The 18,424-nt window shown below is 53.0% G+C and overlaps 1 protein-coding gene across 2 annotated transcripts in view; it reads left to right on the forward strand.

The window, feature by feature from the left end:
• Window positions 1-18,424, forward strand: part of SPSB1 (splA/ryanodine receptor domain and SOCS box containing 1) — a 79,573-nt gene that overhangs the window by 7,051 nt on the left and 54,098 nt on the right. The window contains exon 1 of one of the 2 annotated variants that reach the window (XM_074380023.1): window positions 17,188-17,268. The exons of the other annotated variant lie outside the window; for it this stretch is intronic. The gene's annotated coding sequence lies outside the window, so the exon portion shown is untranslated. Of the gene's footprint in view, window positions 1-17,187; window positions 17,269-18,424 lie in introns of those variants that run through there. 2 annotated transcript variants of the gene reach the window in all.

Consider the following 18,424-nt stretch of genomic DNA (forward strand, 5'->3'; position numbering starts at 1 on the left):
GTTTTAGTGTCTGACTCGTGATGGCTCCAGTGGATCCCTGAACCCATCCTGTGGTTATTTCCTGGTTCCAGATGCGTAATTGACACACTTAGCACCTAGCAGAATGCCCACACTGGTTCTGTAACTTGTACAGTGAGGGCGATTATGGTGGGAAAGGCCAAATGGAAAGCATTAGAGTTGCCTCTGCCTAGGAAAATAGTACATCAAAAGCAACATTGCATCCCTGGGGGAGACTGCAGAGATTAGCGCCACCATCAAGGAGTTGGAGGATGCAGGGGGTGGTGATCCCACCACATTCCATACTCAACCCTCCCATTAGGCCTGTGCAGAAGACAGATGGACTTTGGAAACTGATCGTGGATTATTGTAAGCTTACCCAAGTGGTGACTCCAAAAATTAACACATCTCTGGTCCCTGGTACTGCATGCAGCTATTGATCTGGCAAATGCCTTTCTCTTTATACCCGTCCATAAGGCCTACCAGAAGCAGTTTGCTTTCAGCTGGCAAGGCCAGCAGTGCACCTTGATGATCTTGGCTCACGGGTTATCAGCTCTCCAGCCCTATGTCACAGTTTAGTTCACAGCCATCTTGATTACCTTTCCCTTCCCCAGATATCATGCTGGCGCTGGGTGCGGTGGCTCACACCTGTAATCCTAGCACTTCTAGCATTTCAGGAGGCTGAGGCAGGAGGATCACTTGAGCTCAGGAGTTTTGAGACCAGCCTGGGCAACACAGTGAGACATTATCTCTACATTTTTTGAGACAGAGTCTCGCTTGATCTTGACTAACTGCAACCTCTGCCTCCTGGGCTTAAGTGATTCTCATGCTTCAGCTTCAGTAGCTGGGACTACAAGTGTGTGCCAATTTTTGTATTTTTCTTTTTTTTTAGTAGAGAGAGACGAGGTATCACCATCTGTATAAAATTTTTTTTTAAATGCCAGACATGATGGTGCATGCCTGTGGTCCCAGATGCTTGGGTGGCTGAGGTGGGAGGATTGCTTGAGCCCAGGAGGTCAAGACTTGCAGTGAGCAGTGATTGTGCTCCTTTACTACATCCTGGGCAACAGAGCAAGACCCTGTCCCCTCCCCCCACCCCACAAAAAAATAGATATTTTATACTGGTCTATGACATTGATGTCATTATGCCGATTGGACCTAGTAAGCAAGAAGTAGCAACCACTCTGGACTTCTTGGGAAGACATTTACGTGTCAAGTGATGGGAAATAAATTCTACTGAAACTTAGGGGCTTTCTCCCTTAGTGAAATTTCTCAGGGGCTGGTAGTGTCAGGCCTGTCAAGGTATCCCCTGTAAAGTGAAGGATAAATTGTTACAGCTTTCCTCCTACAAGCAAGAAAGAGGCAGGATGCCTAGTGGGCCTGTTTGGGTTTTGTAGGCAACACGTTCCTCGTTTGGGTGTGTTACTCCAGCCCATTTGCTAAGTCACCCTCACGCTTCTAGTTCCGAGCAGGGCCCGTAGCAGAAGACTCTGCAGCAGGTCCGGGCTGCTGTGCAGGCTGCTCTGCCACTTGGGCCCCCAGCAGATTCAAGGGTGCTTGAGGTCGGTGGCAGACAGGGAGGCTGCTGAAAGCCTTCGGCCGCCCCCTGTAGGCGAATCGCAGTGCAGGCCTTTGGGAAGTTGGTCCTGCCGTCATCCGCAAATCACTTCATTCCTAGCACAAACGTAACGTTTGACCATCGGCTGTGAAGTTTCCCTGTGACCTGAGCTGCCCATCATGAAATGGGTGTTATCGACGATCTGACCCACCAAACCATACGCTGGGCATGTACAGCAGAATGTTCAACATCATCGAGTGGAAGTGGTACATATGGGATCAGGTCTGAGTAGGTCCCAAAGGCACCAATAAGTGACATGAGGAAGTGGTCCAAAGGCCCATGGCTCTTACTTTTGCCCACTGCCTTCTCTCTCCAGCCTGTACCTATTGTCTCATGGGGAGTTCCTTATGATCGGTTGACAGTAGAAGACTCAGCCTGGTTTACAGATAGCTACGATGCTTCTGCACCATATGTGGGCACCACCCAAAGGTGGACAGCTGCAGCACTGCAGCCCATTGCTGGGACACCTCTGAAGGACAAGGGTGAAGGGAAATCCCCCCGGGCGGAGATTCAGGCAGTGCACCTGCCTGTGCACTTTGCTCAGAGGAGAGATGGCCAGATGAGGGATGATACACTGATTCATAGGCTGCGCCCGATGATTTGGCTGGATGGTCAGGGACTTGGGGACTTGAAAAGAATGTGATTGAAAATTGGTGACAAAGAAGTCTGGGGGCCTGGCATAGTGGCTCACACCTGTAATTCCAGCACTTTGGGAGGCCAAGGTGGGAGGATCGCTTGAGCCCAAGGAGTTTAAGACCAGCCTGGGCAACATAGTGAGACCCCTCCTCATCTCTACAAAAATAAAAAATTAGCTGGGCATGGTGACTCCCAGCGACTTGGGAGGCTGAGGTGGGAGGATCACTTGAGCTTGGGAGGTTGAGGCTGCAGTGAGCTGTGATTGCGCTAGCCTGGGCAACAGAATGAGACCCTGTATCAAGAAATCCAACCAAACAAAAAAGAGATTGGGGGAAGAGGTATGTGGATAGACCTCCTGAGCGGGCAGAGGACATGTGTGTGGGTAGGATGACCGAGGTGGGCACTAGTCAGCCTCTTTCCTCCCACCCCTGTCATCACCTGATGGGCTAGGAACAGAGTGGTCGTGGTGGCAGAGACAGAGGCGATGTGTGGGCTCCGCAGTGTGGACTGCCACTCACCGGAGCCAGCCTGGCTATGGCTGCCACTGGGTACCACTCTCCCAGCAGCAGAGACTAACACCGAGCTCCAGTATGGCTCCATTCCCCAGGGTGATCACTTCACCTGGTGGAAGGCATGTTGGATGCCTTCTGTTTTGGAAAGGGCAGCGTTTTGTCCTCACTGGAACAGGTACTTGTTCTGGATATAGACTCATCCTCCCCGCACACGGTGTTTCTGCCGAAATCACCGTCCACGGATTCCCAGAACACCTTACCATGCTGTCCACATAGCACCGCCTCCAAGGAGCTCACTTCACAACCACGGAAGTGTGGCCATGGGCTCATGCGCAGGGAATTGGCTGGTGAGCACGAGCCTGCTGATTTCACCTCTCATGCTAAGTGGAACTAGGCCCTTGTTATTGCCTTTATTTGGAAATTAAATCTATTGAAGAAGATGCCAGCAGATGCCTATGGGTGCCAGTTGATAACGGGTGAACTCGTGATGATTGATTTTGGATGTCAACTTGACTAGATTAAGGAATACCCACACAGCTGGCAAAGCACTGATTGTTCTCCATGCTTCAGCACACACTGAGCCCGTCCCTTTTCTGCTGAAGGGGAAACCCAGTGGTTTGACATTGCATGGAATGATCTGGCTGCCCCAGGTGTGTCTGTGAGGGTGTTTTCAGAGGACACTGGCATTTGAGTCACTCAGCTGGATGGGGAGGTCTGCCCTCCATGGGGGCAGACACTGTCCAATCAGCCGGGGGCCTGGATGAAACGAATAGCTGGAGGAAGGGCAAATCCCGGCTCTCTGTCCCGGAGCTGGGACGCTCTTCTCCTCCTGCGCTTTGATGTCCGAACCCCAGGTTCTCTGGCCTGTAGACTCTGGGACTCGTACTAGTGGCCCCCCAGGTGGTCTCTGGCCTGGGACTGAGAATGACCATGATCCCCACCATCCAAAGCAGCTGACTTGAAAGAGGAGCACTGGAATCTTTTGAAGTTCAATTACAACAGCAGCTAAGTGACAGTAATACTAAGTGACAGTACTTTGTAGGACTGGGGGCAGGCGTCTTCCGAAGGCTGTATGTAGTCTGTATCAGCATCCAGTATTTGGTGCTGGTTTCTTCCATAGCCAGGATTCACGGGTCCAGGAATCAAGGGGAGGAAATGGGGGCGGCATCACATATCCTCACCCCTAGGAACCCACTAGCAAAATGTTTGCTTCCTGTTCCTGTGACTTTGTGCTCTGCTGGCCTAGAGGTCTTGGTTCCAAAGGGAGGAATACTTCCACCAGGAGACACACAACAGTTAGTCCACTGAACTGGGGGCAAGGCTGCCACCTGGCCAGTTTGGGCTCCCTGTGCCTCTGGGTCAGCAGGCCGAGAACGGCGTGATAGCGTTGGCTGGGGAGATTGATCTGGACTGGCAAAGGGAAATTGATCTGGCCTGCTCTGCAGTGGGGGTAAGGAAGAGTTGTCTGGATTACAGCATAGCCCTTAGGGCATCTCTTAGTATCACCGTGCCCCGTGATTAAGTCAATGGGAAGTGACAAGGGTATAATCCAGGCAGGACTGTGAATGACTCAGACCCTTCAGAGATGAATGTTTGGGTCACTCTGCCACTTAAAGAACCACAGCCAGCTAGGATGCTTGTTGCAGAGGAAAGGAACACAGAACAGGAGTAGAGGGAGGTGGTTATAATAAATACCAGCTACAACCCTGTGACCAGCTACAGAAACGAGGGCTGGAATTGCCGGGAGTATTTCCTCCCTATCTTGTTCAGAATATAGTTGTCTGCGTTTACATGTATATTAGGCAAATGTCTGTTTTCTTACCTCTCTTACTCCTTATTCTTAGAACGTGTGTTGAGTTTATAGCAGTGTTTAAGCATTCATTTTACATCATAGTATTTCAGTTATCGAACACTGGGGAGAGAGGTGTGAACCCTGGAGGACCGTACCTCCTCTCTGGAGAAGGGATCCGTGTGTCTTTGGTGGGATGAAGGACAGTAGTATCATGCTAGGCGGAACTGTGACCTTATTGCCTTGGAGGTTAAGTATGGTTTAAGGAGATGCCAGTGGGTGCCTACGGGTGCCAGTTGTTAAGGGGTGGACCTGCAATGATTGATTTTGGATGTCAACTTGACTACTAGATTAGGGAATACCCAGAGAGATGGTAAAGCATTGATCATTCTCAATGCTTAGTACACACTGAGCCCTTCCCTTTTCTGCTGAAAGGGAAACCCGGTGGCTTGGCATTTGCGTAGAGTGATCGGGCTGCCCCAGGTGTGTCTGTGAGGGTGTTTTCAGAGGACACTGGCATTTGAATCACTTGACCGGGTGGGGAGGATCTGCCCTCCATGGGGGCAGGCACCGTCCAATCAGCCCACGGCCTTGATGGAACAAAAAGTTGGAGGAAGGATGAATCCTAGTTCTCTGTCCCAGAGGTGGGACGCCCTTCTTCTCCTGTGCTCGGATGTCAGAATGAATCCATCCCTTCTCATCTCTCTCTCTCTCTCTCTCTATTCTATGAGTTTATGTCTCTGGAGAACCCTGGCTAATGCAGTTATGGATGCCTTAAGAATCTAGTGGGGAGGAGGCTGGAGCTGGAAGGCCAGAGAGGTGGCGGTTCGCATCCCTGACCTGCCAGTTGGGATGGGAGCTGGTGGCATCTCCAATGTGGGGTGATAGGCTTTGGTAACTAGTTGAACGTGAGGTGCAGAGAAGGGTGAAGAATTGCAGGTGTCTCGGGTTCCCAGCTAGTTTGAGGGTCATCATGAATGATGACTTACAGGCTGGGGGACTGGGTCCACGGAGGTGCTTTGAACCTGTCCCAAGTGGAAGTAGTTTGAGTGGACGTGTCTGGATGGCAAAGGGCCTCAACGCTCAAGCATCCTCCCACCTCAGCCTCCCTAGTACCTGGGACTATTGGTGCACACCAGCATGCCCAGCTAATTTTAAAATTTCTCTTAGAGACAGGGAATATATTTCTCTGTATTTCCCAGGCTGGTCTTGAACTCCTGGGTCCAAGCGACCCTCCCAAAGTGATAGGATCGTGGGCGTGCGCCATGCACTCACTCTCTATCACTTTGGTGCTGTCCTCCCATCCCAGCTTCCAAAGCTCTGGCCACTCCCTGGGCTGCGCCTGCCCGCTGCACCGGACCCATCTGGCTTTGTCTTCCCCGCAGAGGCCTCTCCCACCTCTCCCTCCCACCCTCGTGGCCCATCTGCCCCCTCAGGAGCGTCCCTCTCCTCCCTTGTAGCCTCAGCCACTGTCACCTGTTTTCTGCTGACGCTGCCTCACACATTCTTCGTGCTGCCCGGTCCCTCCTCGGCTGGCCCGTTCCCACCAGCTGACCTGCGTCCCTCTCATTTCACTTTCCAGAAACGGATCCCCTCACACCTCCCCTCTTCCCAGGGGTGTCCCCATCAGCAGGCAGCCCTGCCATCCACCGTCCATCCTGTCACCCCAACATGTCTACCCTCAGCCATGCCAGGGACACCTGCTGTTGTGGGCAGCCCAATGACCCGCAGGCTCCAAGAGGGCAGGACCCAGCCACGTGGCTGTTGTTCACCGCTGAGTCCCCGGTAGTTAGGGCCACAGTGGGTTGTCCCACGCCTGTTGGATGAGGGAGCAACAGCAAGGCTGGTGGCTTAGTGGATCCCAGCAGGGTCTGGGAGAGTTCGATGTGGGCCCGGGTGTGAGTGCTGGGGGTGGGGATTTCCCGTCACAGAACTAGACTGCCAGGTGTTCGTTCTCAGACCAGACTTCTTTCGTGACCCTGTAGGAGGTCAGGAACTCCGAACAAGCTTCATTCTCAGGAGCTGTTACTGGACCACATGGCATTCATGCGTTCATTCAAACATGTGCTAAGCACCTACTATATGCAGCCAGTCTGCTGGGGCCGAGGATATAAAGAATGAGGAAGGTTTTGTTGTCTAGTGGGTGAGACAGGCCCGTCTCTGCTGATGACAGCGCTCAGGGCATCAGAGGACATTGGTGGTGGGGTGGCCAGGTGGGAAAGGCGGGATGGGTGCTGGGATGTGGCCAGAGTAAGCGCAGAGAGGCAGGAGGGCCCACAGATGTGGCGACATTTGTGCGACTACAAGTAACATGGGAGAAGGGTTTGTGGTTTAGGGAACGAAGTCGTGTTGGGGACAGAGCAGTGGTTTTGGGGAATCAGCCACCAGGCTGGGTCCCAGCCGTGCTCCTGCAGGGGAGGGACCAAGCCATGGGGGCTCCTAAAGGGTGAGCCTTGCCCTTGGCCCCATGGGGCAGGGACTGAGGGCACCCGGGCGATTGCCTGTTGCCATCGACCGCCTTCACCCTTTTCAGCCATGTGGAGGGATGGCCAGGCCCTGGTCCTTCCTTGCCGCATCCTGCAGCGGTCGGCTTTTCTACTCCATGGTTTTCTGCTCCACAGACAGCATTTGGGGCACAGCAGAGCTGGGGTGGGAGGCCATTTGTGATGCCCAGCCTGGGGGAGGTGGGGATGGATGGAGCAGAGGGGGCCGTGGGAGATGCATGGACTGGGGTCTTTCTGTAGTGGGGTCAGTGACAACAGCCACCAACCTGACATGGCGTATCTGAGCACGCTTCCAGGTCCTGTGCATGCATGAAGTCATTCAGTCCCCATAATGTCAGTGATACCTACAGGGTAGGAACTACCCATGTTACAGATGAAAAAACTAGGATGGGCTGTGCTTACCCCTGGCTCATGCCTGTAATCCCAGCACCTTGGGGGGCTGAGGCAGGCGGATTACCTAAGGTCAGGAGTTCGAGACCAGCCTGACCAACATGGAGAAACTCCATCTCTACTAAAAATAGAAAATTAGCCAGGCACGGTGGTGCATGCCTGTAATCCCAGCTACTCGGGAGGCTAAGGCAGGAGAATCACTTGAACCCAGGAGGTGGAGGTTGCGGTGAGCCAAGATTGTGTCATTGCACTTCAGCCTGGGCAACAAGAGCAAAACTCTGTCTCAAACAAACTAGAATGACTCTAAGGGAAGAGCTGTAAGCTGAGCCCCAGCAGCCTGGCTCCTGGTCTTACGCTTCACCACCATTCCCTGCCACAAAGAAAGAGCAAGGAAGAAATGAGTGACCCAAGAGACAGGTCAGCAGAGCAGATGTCACTGTGGCCGGGTAAATAAGATACAGGGGGCTGTTGAGAGTCAGAGTGGTCCCGGGTATATGGGGATTGGTGTCTGAACTAAATGGAGAGAAAGTAGAGTCAGTTCGAAGATGTTCTGGATATACAGATGTGCTCTGTGACATTGGCTAATTAGGGTATCTTTTTTTTTTTTTTAAATGGAGTCTCGCTCTGTCACCCAACTTGGAGTGCAGTGTCCCAGTGTCAGCTCACTGCAGCCTCTGCCTCCCAGATTCCAGTAATTCTCGCACCTCAGCCTCCCGGGTAGCTGGAATTGCAGGCACATACCACCATGCACGGCTAATTTTTGTATTTTCAGTAGAGATGGGGTTTCACCATGTTGGCTAGGCTGGTCTCGAACTCCTGACCTCAGGTGATCCGCCTGCCTCGGCCTCCCAAAGTGCTGGGATTGCAGGCATGAGCCATCACGCCCAGCTGTCTTTCTTCAGTTGAAGTGAAATTCACATAATATAAATGAGCCATTTTAAAGTGAACAGTTCAGGAGGGTTTCGTACATTCACAGTGTTGCGCAATTATCCTCTCTGTCTAGTTCCAAAATGTCTTCATCCTCCCTAAAGGAAACCCCCTCCATATTAGCCATCACCCCCCATCCTCCCTCCGCAGCCCCTGGGAACCAGTCTGTGTTCTGACTCAAGGCTTTGCCTGTGCTGGACAGTTCGTACAAATGGAACTATACATTGTGCAGCCTTCTGCGTCTGACTTCTGGCTAATTAAGTTTGGCGTGGAAGATGGAAGCATCTCCTAAGTGGAAGCTGGATTTCCTGTCCTGGATTCGTCGTAGGCCATATGAAGGTGGGATGGAAGAGTCAGATCCAAACAGCTTGTCTAAGAGGTTGGCTGGGAAACACGGGCATCTGTCTTTTTCTCCATATCCCTCGTCACCAGAGACTCAGCCATCATCCTCTTGCTGCCAGCGATCTTGTTGTTTATTTTTAATTTTTTCCTATCGATCTTTTTAAAATGACACCTGTTGTCAGCTCCCTTCTGGAGCCCATCAGCAGTTCCATTGCTCTTACGGTGACGTGGTCTTTGGGGTGCGTGTGGCCTCCTCCCAGGCCCACCCTGCGCCACCCCCTCCTCCCCAGGGTCCACCTCAACTGTGGTGCCAGATGTGTCCCCATGGGGACCGACCCTGAGGCTGGGGGTCTGTAACTCATGCTCCTCCTTCTCTTGTGGGAGCAGGAGCTGTTTCCAGGAATGGTTGCTGACAGTGTTGGCCATTTGGTGCCACTTCCAAACCCTGTTAACCCATCTGGGACCAGAACTTCAGCTTTAGCAAGGCAATCTCTTAATTCCTTTCCTTCCGATGTTTTCCAAGACGTATCAGACTCCAAAGGGGGTGGCCTGCCTCTCACTGAACACAGTGTGGCAGAAGTGTGCTTAGGAGCTTCCTGCCAGTGCTCTCAGGGTAGTGATGCAGTTGCCCTGACTGGTGGCACCTAGCAAGGGGGCCGTTTACCCTGCACCCACTCTTGGTAGGGTCATGGGCACTCCAGCAGTGGGTCCTCCATGCCCGGGGTCCCCTGGAGCCACAGTGCCCTGACCGTGGGTGGGGGAAAGGAGATGGGGGGTTGCCCCAGGCATGGGAGAAAACCTAAGCTGTCATCCGCTGAGGGACGACTGGCCCCTTCCTTGCTGGAGCTCCCGACAACTTGTTCCTGCCCTTTCCCTCCCATGCTGGGGCCGGCGTTTAGTTTAGGGTGTCTCAGATCCCATCTGCTGTGAGTGTGATTTCTGCCCAAAATAGTCCTCACATGTATTGACAGGCACTCTGCTTGCCACCGCAGATGGGTTTTTAACCCCTTCAACAATCCTGTGAGTTAGATGTTACCTCTCAGTTTACAGATGAGAAAGAAGAACTTTTTTTGAGAGAAGTTTTCTGCATTTCCGGAGGTGGCGTGTCTCCCTGGATGCTGGAAGGTGGGCCTGACCCCACCGCCTGGGTTTTTCCTACTCTGACAGTGGAGCATGCCAGCCCTGTTGATTGGGCACCTGCTATTGCCACACACAGCCTGGGAGGTGTGTGACGCACCTCTAGGTCCCTGAGAGCCTATGGCCCAGCAGGTGTGTGCAGTAAACATGAGCTCACTGCCAGGGGCTGGGCGGGCACCAGACCATCGTGGGTACAGAGGGCCTCCTGGGGCCATCAGGAGCGTTCGTTCTAGACTGGGGGGGTTCATGGTAGGGGCCAGGAGACTGGCTGCTCCGAGGAGGACCGGGAGAAGGCTTCAGAGCTGTGTAGCAGGGAGGGCATCGAATACCAAGCCCAGGGGTCGTGGGCACAGGGTGTCTTCGCACTTCCACACCAATCACCTCCTGAGTTGTTAATGAGATGTTCAGATAAGCTAGACTTCCCCCCTCAATTCCTGTGTGCCCCCCTGCAGTGTGTGTGTGTGTGTGTGTGTGTGTGTGTGTGTGTGTGTGTGTATGAGAGAGAGAGAGAGACAGACAGACAGACAGACAGACAGACAGGGTCTCTCTGTCACCCAGGCTGGCGTGCAGTGGTGTAGTCACAGCTCACTGCAGCCTTGAACTCCTGGGCTCAAGCAATCCTCCCACCTCAGCATTCTGAGTAGCTAGTATCATAGGTACGTGTCACCATACCTGGCTAATTTTGAAAATTTTTCGTACAGACAAGGTCTTGCCATGTTACACAGGCTCTCCCTTGCATTTAAAACATGGTAACCAGGCCTTGCACAGTGACTCATGCCTGTAATCACAGCACTTGGGGATACCAAGGCAGGTGGATCACCTGAGGTCAGGAGTTGGAGACCAGCCAGGTGTTGGTGCATGCCCGTAATCCCAGCTACTTAGGAGGCTGAGATAGGAGAATCGCTTGAACCCAGAAACAGAGGTTGCGGTGAGCCAAGTTCATGCCATTGCACTCCATCCAGCCTGGGCAACAGGAGCAAAACTCCATCTTTAAGGAAATAAATAAAAACACAAAAATTAGCTGGGCGTGATGGTGCATGCCTGTAATTGCAGCTACTTGGGAGACTGAAGCAGGAGAATCGCTTGAACCCAGGAGGCAGAGGTTGTAGTAAGCCAAGATCGCACCATTGCACTCCACCGTGGGCAGTAGAGTGAGACTGTCTCAAAAACAAGCAAGCAGACAAAAACAACTAGAAAATGTGGTCACTGGGGCCCTGGCTAGTCTCCTTGGGGACTGATTCAGCTTCCTAATCCTTTTGTTTGGTTGTGCCTGGGGCTTCCCTGTCCCGACTACTATCTGTCGTCTTGGGGATATGGCTGTGGGTCTGCCCGAGGTCCGGAGCTTCTGGCTGGGGTGATATTGCCTGTGGCCCTGAATCTCTCCTCCGGTGGGGATGGTGAGGGTCCCTGTGATGATGCTGCTGCACCTGCCATGGGAAGGCCAGAGTCTAGGGCCATGCTGATAGGTCTTACCTCTTGAGTCGATCCCAGGAAGCCTCATGCAAACTCAAGATTAAGCACAGGATTCAGGCAATGGTGGTTTTTGTGAGGGCAAGGCATCTCATGTCAGGTTCCTGGGGCACCTTCCTGGATTTCTAAGGGTTGAGCTCCTGGATAGATCAAGAAGACCTGAGGGGCTGGGCACAGTAGCTTGTACCTGTAATCCCAGCACTTTAGGAGGTAGGGGCAGGTAGATCACTTGAGGCCAGGAGTTCGAGACCAGCCTGGGCAACATGGTAAAACCTCATCTCTACTAAAAAGACAAAAAAAAATTAGCTGGGTGTGATGGTGCATGCCTGTGGTCCCAGCTGTTCTGGAGGCCAAGGCAGGAGGATCACGTGAGTTTGGGAGGTTGAGGCTGCAGTGAGTTGTGATCGCACCGCAGCACCCCAGCCTGGGCAATGGGAGTCAGACCTTGGCTCAAAAAAAAAAAAAAGACCTGGGCAGCAGCATAACTTTGTCGCCTCATTCTTCTGCAGATAGGGTTCGGGGGAGATTCTCAAGCCTTTCCCCTGTGCAAGGGTCTTCTCATTTGGAGATTTTAAGAAAATGCCAATGAGAAAGGTCGCCTTGCATTTTTGAAGCTTGGAGAAGTCATCCTAAGGGAGCAACAGCGTCCTTAATTTATTCTAATTCTGTCATATATAAATTATATGTAAATGTCAGGGATCTTCTAAAAACACTTCTCCATCTTTGGAAAAATGGAATGTTCAAGAAGATCTTTCCCCTCTTCTTGGCCGGGCGCGGTGGCTCACGCCTATAATCGCAGCACTTTGGACGGCCAAGGTGGGCGGATCACGAGATTGGGAGTTCAAGACCAGCCTGACCAACATGGTAAAACCCCATCTCTATTAAAAATACAAAAATTAGCCAGGTGTGGTGGCGTGCGCCTGTAATCCCAGTTACTCAAGAGGCTGAGGCAGGAGAATTGCTTGAACCTGGGAGGTGGAGGTTACAGCGAGCCAAGATTGTGCCACTGTACTCCAGCCTGGGTGACAGAGCGAGACTCTGTCTCAAAAAAAAAAAAAATCTATATATATTCCCCCCGCCTTCTTCTGGTTGCATCCTATCAGGCCAGTTTTGAGCTGTTCACTGTGAACAGATCCTTTCTTTCCCCACTTGTAACCTCCCAGGCTCCCTGGAAGCCACATCCCCCGGACCCCCATGCCACTCTCAGGGGCGTCTAGACAGCTCGGGATAAAGGTTGTTTTTTTTTTTTTTTTTTAGTGCCTTCACCATTCAGCCAGTATTCCCTGAATGCCCGCTCTGTCCTGGCTGTCCCGGTGCCCGCGCTGAGAGAGCCATGCCCAGACGGCCTACCCAGGAGGCCGCGTCTGAGCCGAGTGCTGATCCATGACTGGGGTTTCTTTCTTCCCCGTCGTGAGTCTCGGCATGGCTGAGGCTTTGCTTTGCTGTCCGCATTCATGGAGATTTTTGTAATGGAAAATTTCAAACACAGGCCAGAGTAGAGACAGTGGTATCCTGAACCCCATGCCCCACTTTACCCAGCATCAGCAGTTATTCATTCCTCTCAACACGCACGGGATGTCGTCTTTTCTGGAAGGACTGAATCGGGCTTAGAAATAACATCACAGTCCTGGAAAAGGGTCGGACTTGAACCAACCCTTGAACCAGGGCACTTTTACTTTTATCTTTTGGCTTTTTTTTGTGTGCGGGGCAGGGGAGCATTCTGTGTAGGATTTAACTGCGCTGCTTCTGGTGAACAGCGGGAATAGATCGGGGTTGGCACCCAGGATGTTTCTGCCATGATTGCCGAGTGGTAGACATGAAACGTGGCTTTATCCACCACGCTTTGTGTGTTTGGAAGGGGACCTCTGTTTTCTTCCTGGAAAGGTGGGTTTGGTGCATCCATGGGGGGTATGAGTTTTCTTGGTGGCACTGAGCCCCGTTTCAACCCTGCCAGATGAAATAGCTCTGCTCAGACAAAGCAGAAAAATGGGACTGGTTTCCTCTCCTTATGCCAGTGGCCAAGTATTGAGATACAGGAGCCCTCATGCGGATGATGTTTTTCTCTTGGTGTAACCATTCGCCCTGCCTGTCTCTGTCACCCAGGCTGGAGTGTGGTGGCATGATCATAGCTCACTGCACCTCAACCTCCTCAGGCAATCCTCCTTTCTCAGCCTCCTGAGTAGCTGGGACCATAGACGTACACCACCGTGCTCAGCTAATTTTTATTTTATTTTATTTTTATAATTTTTTTCAAGACAGAGTCTTGCTCTGTCACCCAGGCTGGAGTGCAATGGCATGATCTCAGCTCACTGCAGCCTCTGCCTCCTGGGTTCAAGCGATTCTCCTATTTTATTTTTTAGAGCTGAGGTCTCACTGTGTTGCCCAAGTTGGTCTCAAACTCCTCCTGGGCTCAAGCAGTCTTCCCACCCTGCCTCCCAAAGCTCTGGGATTACAGGCATGAGCCACTGTGCCCGGCCTCTTTTATGAGACAGAGCAGGGAGTCCCTGACCTGCCTGAGTCTTGTAGTCAGGGAAAGCTAACAGGGTGCTTCCCTAACGGCCCTGTGGAGGTGTTATTCACATGCTACGTGGTTCACCTGTTGTAAATGCGATCCCGATGATTGGTGCACACATGTGTTCAGGCAGCCACGGACACCGTCCTGGAATTCATTTCTTCTCCCTACCTCAGCATACTCTGCAGGCGGGGACTGGGGGAGGGCCACATTCTCCCAAGCTCCCTGAGTGCTGATGGTAACACAGGCATGTGCCAGCATGGAGTTTTGTTGGGTGAGCAGCTCATGAGCTGAATTTTGCGATGATTGGGTGACATGCATGGGCTCATTAAAGTGGCACAGTTTTGGATTTCTTCGTTTTTGTTTTGTTTTTTATTTTTTTTATTTATTTCAGCCTGGTCAGTCTTCCTGCAAGTGCACCGTTTTGGAAGGCACCTAGGGAAGGCTCTCTGGTTGGAATTTGGAGCTCCACCTCCAAGGTGGACGTAAGGTTACCACAGGCAGTGTGTGCCGACCGTCCAGAGTCGGGCCCAAGGCCATGTGTCCACCACAGACACATCTGACTGCTGCACAGAACCCTGTGGAATGGGGATTATCATGCCCATTTTACAGATGGAAAAACCAATGTTAAAAAAAAGTCGAATGTCTTGCCCAGGGCCGCACAGCAAGAAGTCAAGCTGGATGCAGACCCAGGCAGTCTGGGCTCCGAACCACTGCCCGCGTGGCCTCTGAGTGGGAACAGGCTCCTAATCTGGGGTGGGGGGGATGCTGGGGTCTAAGTTCTGGGAAGGGGGGCCCAGGTTGCTCGGGAGAATTTTCTGATGGAGAAAAGCCTCAGCCAGGCAAAGGAGAGGGCATGGGAGGGTGTCCGGGGAGGGAGGGAGTGAGCTCAGGCAGGAAGGTGACATCGAACATTCTCATGAAGCTGCAGCAGGGGCCAAGGCCTGGCCAGTCCAGCCTGCCCGCTGTCCTTCAAGGGCTAGCCCTTAGCAGGTGCTCAGTGAAGGCTGAATGAACGGAGGAGTGTTATTGGAGAGGCAAGATGGCTGGGGATCTCTAATCTCATGCTTTTCACTATAGGAGCAAACAGGACAATTGGCTGGGCATGGTGGCCCACACCTGTAATCCCAGCATTTTGGGAGGCTGAGGTGGGCAGATCACTTGAGGTCAGGAGTTTGAGACCAGCCTGGCCAACGTGATAAAATCCTGTTTCCACTAAAAATACAAAAATTGGCCAGGTGTGGTGGCAGGTACCTGCATGTAATTCCAGCTACTTGGGAGTCTAAGGCAGGAGAATCGCTTGAACCAGGCGGTGTGGGGTTGCGGGGGTGGAGGTTGCAGTGAGCTGAGATCACACCACTGCATTCCAGCCTGGGCGATAGGGTGAAACTCCATCTCAAAAAAAAAAGTGGACAAGACAACTGGCAAATGCCTCCAAATGCCCACCTGGCATTTTCAGTGTCTCTGCTGGGCTGGGAGTAGATCTGGCTGCTGAATCCTTCCTCCCTCCCACCCCCAAGTATGCAAGGCAGCTGCCTGGCTCGAAAGCTGGAGGGCCCTCTGTTCTGTGGGCAGCTGTCCTGGTACCTTCCTGATGGGAAGACGGGCACCGGGCTGCCCGCTTGTGAGCATCTAGACCCTGACTGCCCACCGGCCTTATGCGGATCCAGTGGGCTGAAATCTACACAATGAGGCCGCCTGGTTCATCATCAAATGGAAAGAGAGGCAGGTTAGCGAAAGGGAGGGCAGGACCCCAGATATTTGCCTCTGCTCTTTGTCTAGTAAATCACACAAAGAATTGCAGAAAGTGACAGTCTCATCCCTGAGTTTCCCTCGGCCAGCTGGGGCGAAGGTCTTCTTACACTGTCTTGTTTTTCTCCGGGAAAAATGAGCCTTAAGTGTCAGACTTGAATTACCTTCCCAAGGGACATTTCCTGTGGCTATTTCTAGTGGCAAGTGGCTGACGTTATGCCCCTAAATAAAATTAGGATTTTAAACTGGATCACAAACTCGGATGCTCCCAGGGGTTGGGAAGGAGGCACAAATGGGGGAAGCAGCTAGTGGGAGGCTACAGGGCAGGGAGAAGACTGCGGCAGAGGAGAGCGGCGTGTCCTGCATGCGGGGTGGCCTCTCTTACCTGGGGGACTGGAGCCCTTGGCACTGTAGTATCCCTTTTGAAGCCAAGAATCCAGACTTTTTAAAATGCTGGCAGATAATTCAGTGGGTTTTTTGTTTGTTTTTAAAGACACAGCATTGCACTGGTTTAAAATGAAACATCTGTGGGATGAATGTCCGCTCTCTGTAGAGATGAGGAGGCCGAGGCTGAGCAGCACAGTGGGAGTCACTCAGTCAGTAGGGCTGGGACGAGAGCTCTACCTGCCGGCACCCGGCCTGGCCCTCTGTCTGACTCCTTATGCCGCATCTCGGGCAAAGCAGCAGGGCTAGGAACCAACACAGCAGACTCCACAGCAACAAGAGGCCCCATGTTGGCTCCAAGGGACATGGCCCCATGCCAGTCGTGCCCACCCACCTCAGCTCTCCCACAGGAGGGCATCTCACCAGCAGCCAGGACTTGGTGGCTGCCTTTTGGGTGCCAGGTACAAAGCACCTTGTGTCATCTCTTGGAGTCCTTACAACACCACACACACACCTGGTGGCTTCTGCTCTCCCCATTTCACAGATGAGGAAACAGAGACCTGAACAGGTTCCGGTCACATGAGGGGGTGGGAGTTGAATGTGAACGTGACTCCAGAGCCACGGTTTCTAACCAGCGAGTGATTCACACTCGGAGGCCCAGGCGAGATGTGCGTGGCACCGTCGACCTGAGGCCAGTGACCTTGCCCTCCGTCCGTGGGATGCAGCCTCATTTTGACCCTCTACCAAGGTGTCACGTGCAGCAAAGAGCACTGAGTGGGGAGTCGTTGGGGGCTTCAGGAGCACAGGCAGCCCCACCTCCAGAGGGACTGCGCTGCTCACAAGGTTGCTGACTAATTCTCTTCGCAAACGGTTCAGTTTCACATGCTTGAGTTTCCAGTAACTACGTGGGTGGATTTGTTTCATTTAAGGGGAAAACAAAACAAAACAAAACATGGAGTTTTCTTTCCCAAGAAGAAGGCTTGCCAATTATGGGTTTCACGCGTGCGGCTCCGGGCATCCTGGTGCAGTTCCGCAGCCAGCCGGGCCTCTTGGCAGATGGGCTCGGAGGTGGAAATCGCTTAGTCATTTGCAAGCCAGGACCAGGTGCCCAAGGTCAGGGAGGTGGTGGGGCCGCAGCGGCACGGGGATCCCCGGGTCCTGCTGCAGGAACCGCGGCAGTCCTGTGTTCTTAACTGACCCAGGCCTGCCCTGGGCTGGCAGGGGATGGGGACCTGGGCAAAGAGGAAGGTATCAGGTCACACAGGCAACCCTCCCTGCCGGCTAGTCGCCTGCTTCGGGTGAGTTGGAGATGGGGGTGTCCCTTGGCATGTGCCAGACTGTGCTAAGGGAAGGGTGAGGGACAGCTTCCGGGGGACGAGGGCAGGGTGTGTGTGCACATGTATTTATGTGTGCGTGCATGCGTGTGTGCATGCATGCGTGTGTGTGTGTGTGGGGGTGTGTGTGTGTGTCCAAACAGGCCCAACCAGGGGATACTGGCACTCAGCAAGCAGAGCAGACTTTGATGGGCACGTAGAGCAGGGTCCTAGGGTGCCACTGCTGTGCCAGGCATCATCCCTTGAGGTACCGGGTGGTGAGGGGTTGGGAATGATCGAAGTGGGTTGGGGGGCTGCCATTTACAAAAGGCTGGAGCATTTTGCTGCCTTAGGGCCCACCTGTTCTTGCCGCCTCGGGCACAGGTACAGGCAGCCGCCCGTGACTCTTGGATTCCCATGGAGCAGTGCAGGCCTTTTTCAGCACTGCGGCTGCTTCTCCAGAGGAGACCCACCCGGAAGCGGCATTGGGTCTGGGTCTGCGGGCCGGAGCAGCTTCAAGCCCAGCTGGGGAGGTGGCTGGCCTTCTGTCTCAGTACTCCCGACTCCCGTGTCCTGGCCGGGCCATGTGACCTCCGAGCTTCAGTCTCCATCTGCGAAAAGGGGGTGTGAGTGCCCGGGGGGGGGAGAGAGTTCTCCTGATCACACTCTCAGAGATACCAGGCCTGTGGTGGGGCCAGGCCTTATGTCCGATGCTCCTTTCTGCTTCCGAGTGGAAACACGCTGTGGAATTGAGAATCCTTAACCTGACCTGTGAGGGTGTGCTTCCTGCGCTCTCTGGAAGGAAAGACAGAACTATCACATAATATATCCTACTAGGCAGAGGGTGGTAAAGGTGATTAGAGACCAGCAAGGTTCTGGCCTTGGGGATCAGGGTTTACTCTCAGCAGGTGAATCTGGGAAGACTTCCTGGATGAAGTGATGCCAAAATTGGGCCTTAGGATGTGTGAGCACTGGAGAGGGAGGAGGAGGGGAAGAAAAGAAGGAATGTCACTGGTGGAAGGTGACATGTGTGTGCAAAGCCACCCAGAGCTTTGATGATACCTGGAATATACTAAGTGCCTGTTAAAAGTCATCACAAAGTCAGTCCGACTCTAGGATTTGGGTTAGGTATCCGGAAGAA

The sequence above is a fragment of the Saimiri boliviensis genome, chromosome 11 (assembly GCF_048565385.1).
Source record: "Saimiri boliviensis isolate mSaiBol1 chromosome 11, mSaiBol1.pri, whole genome shotgun sequence".
Taxonomy (NCBI): Eukaryota; Metazoa; Chordata; class Mammalia; order Primates; family Cebidae; genus Saimiri; species Saimiri boliviensis.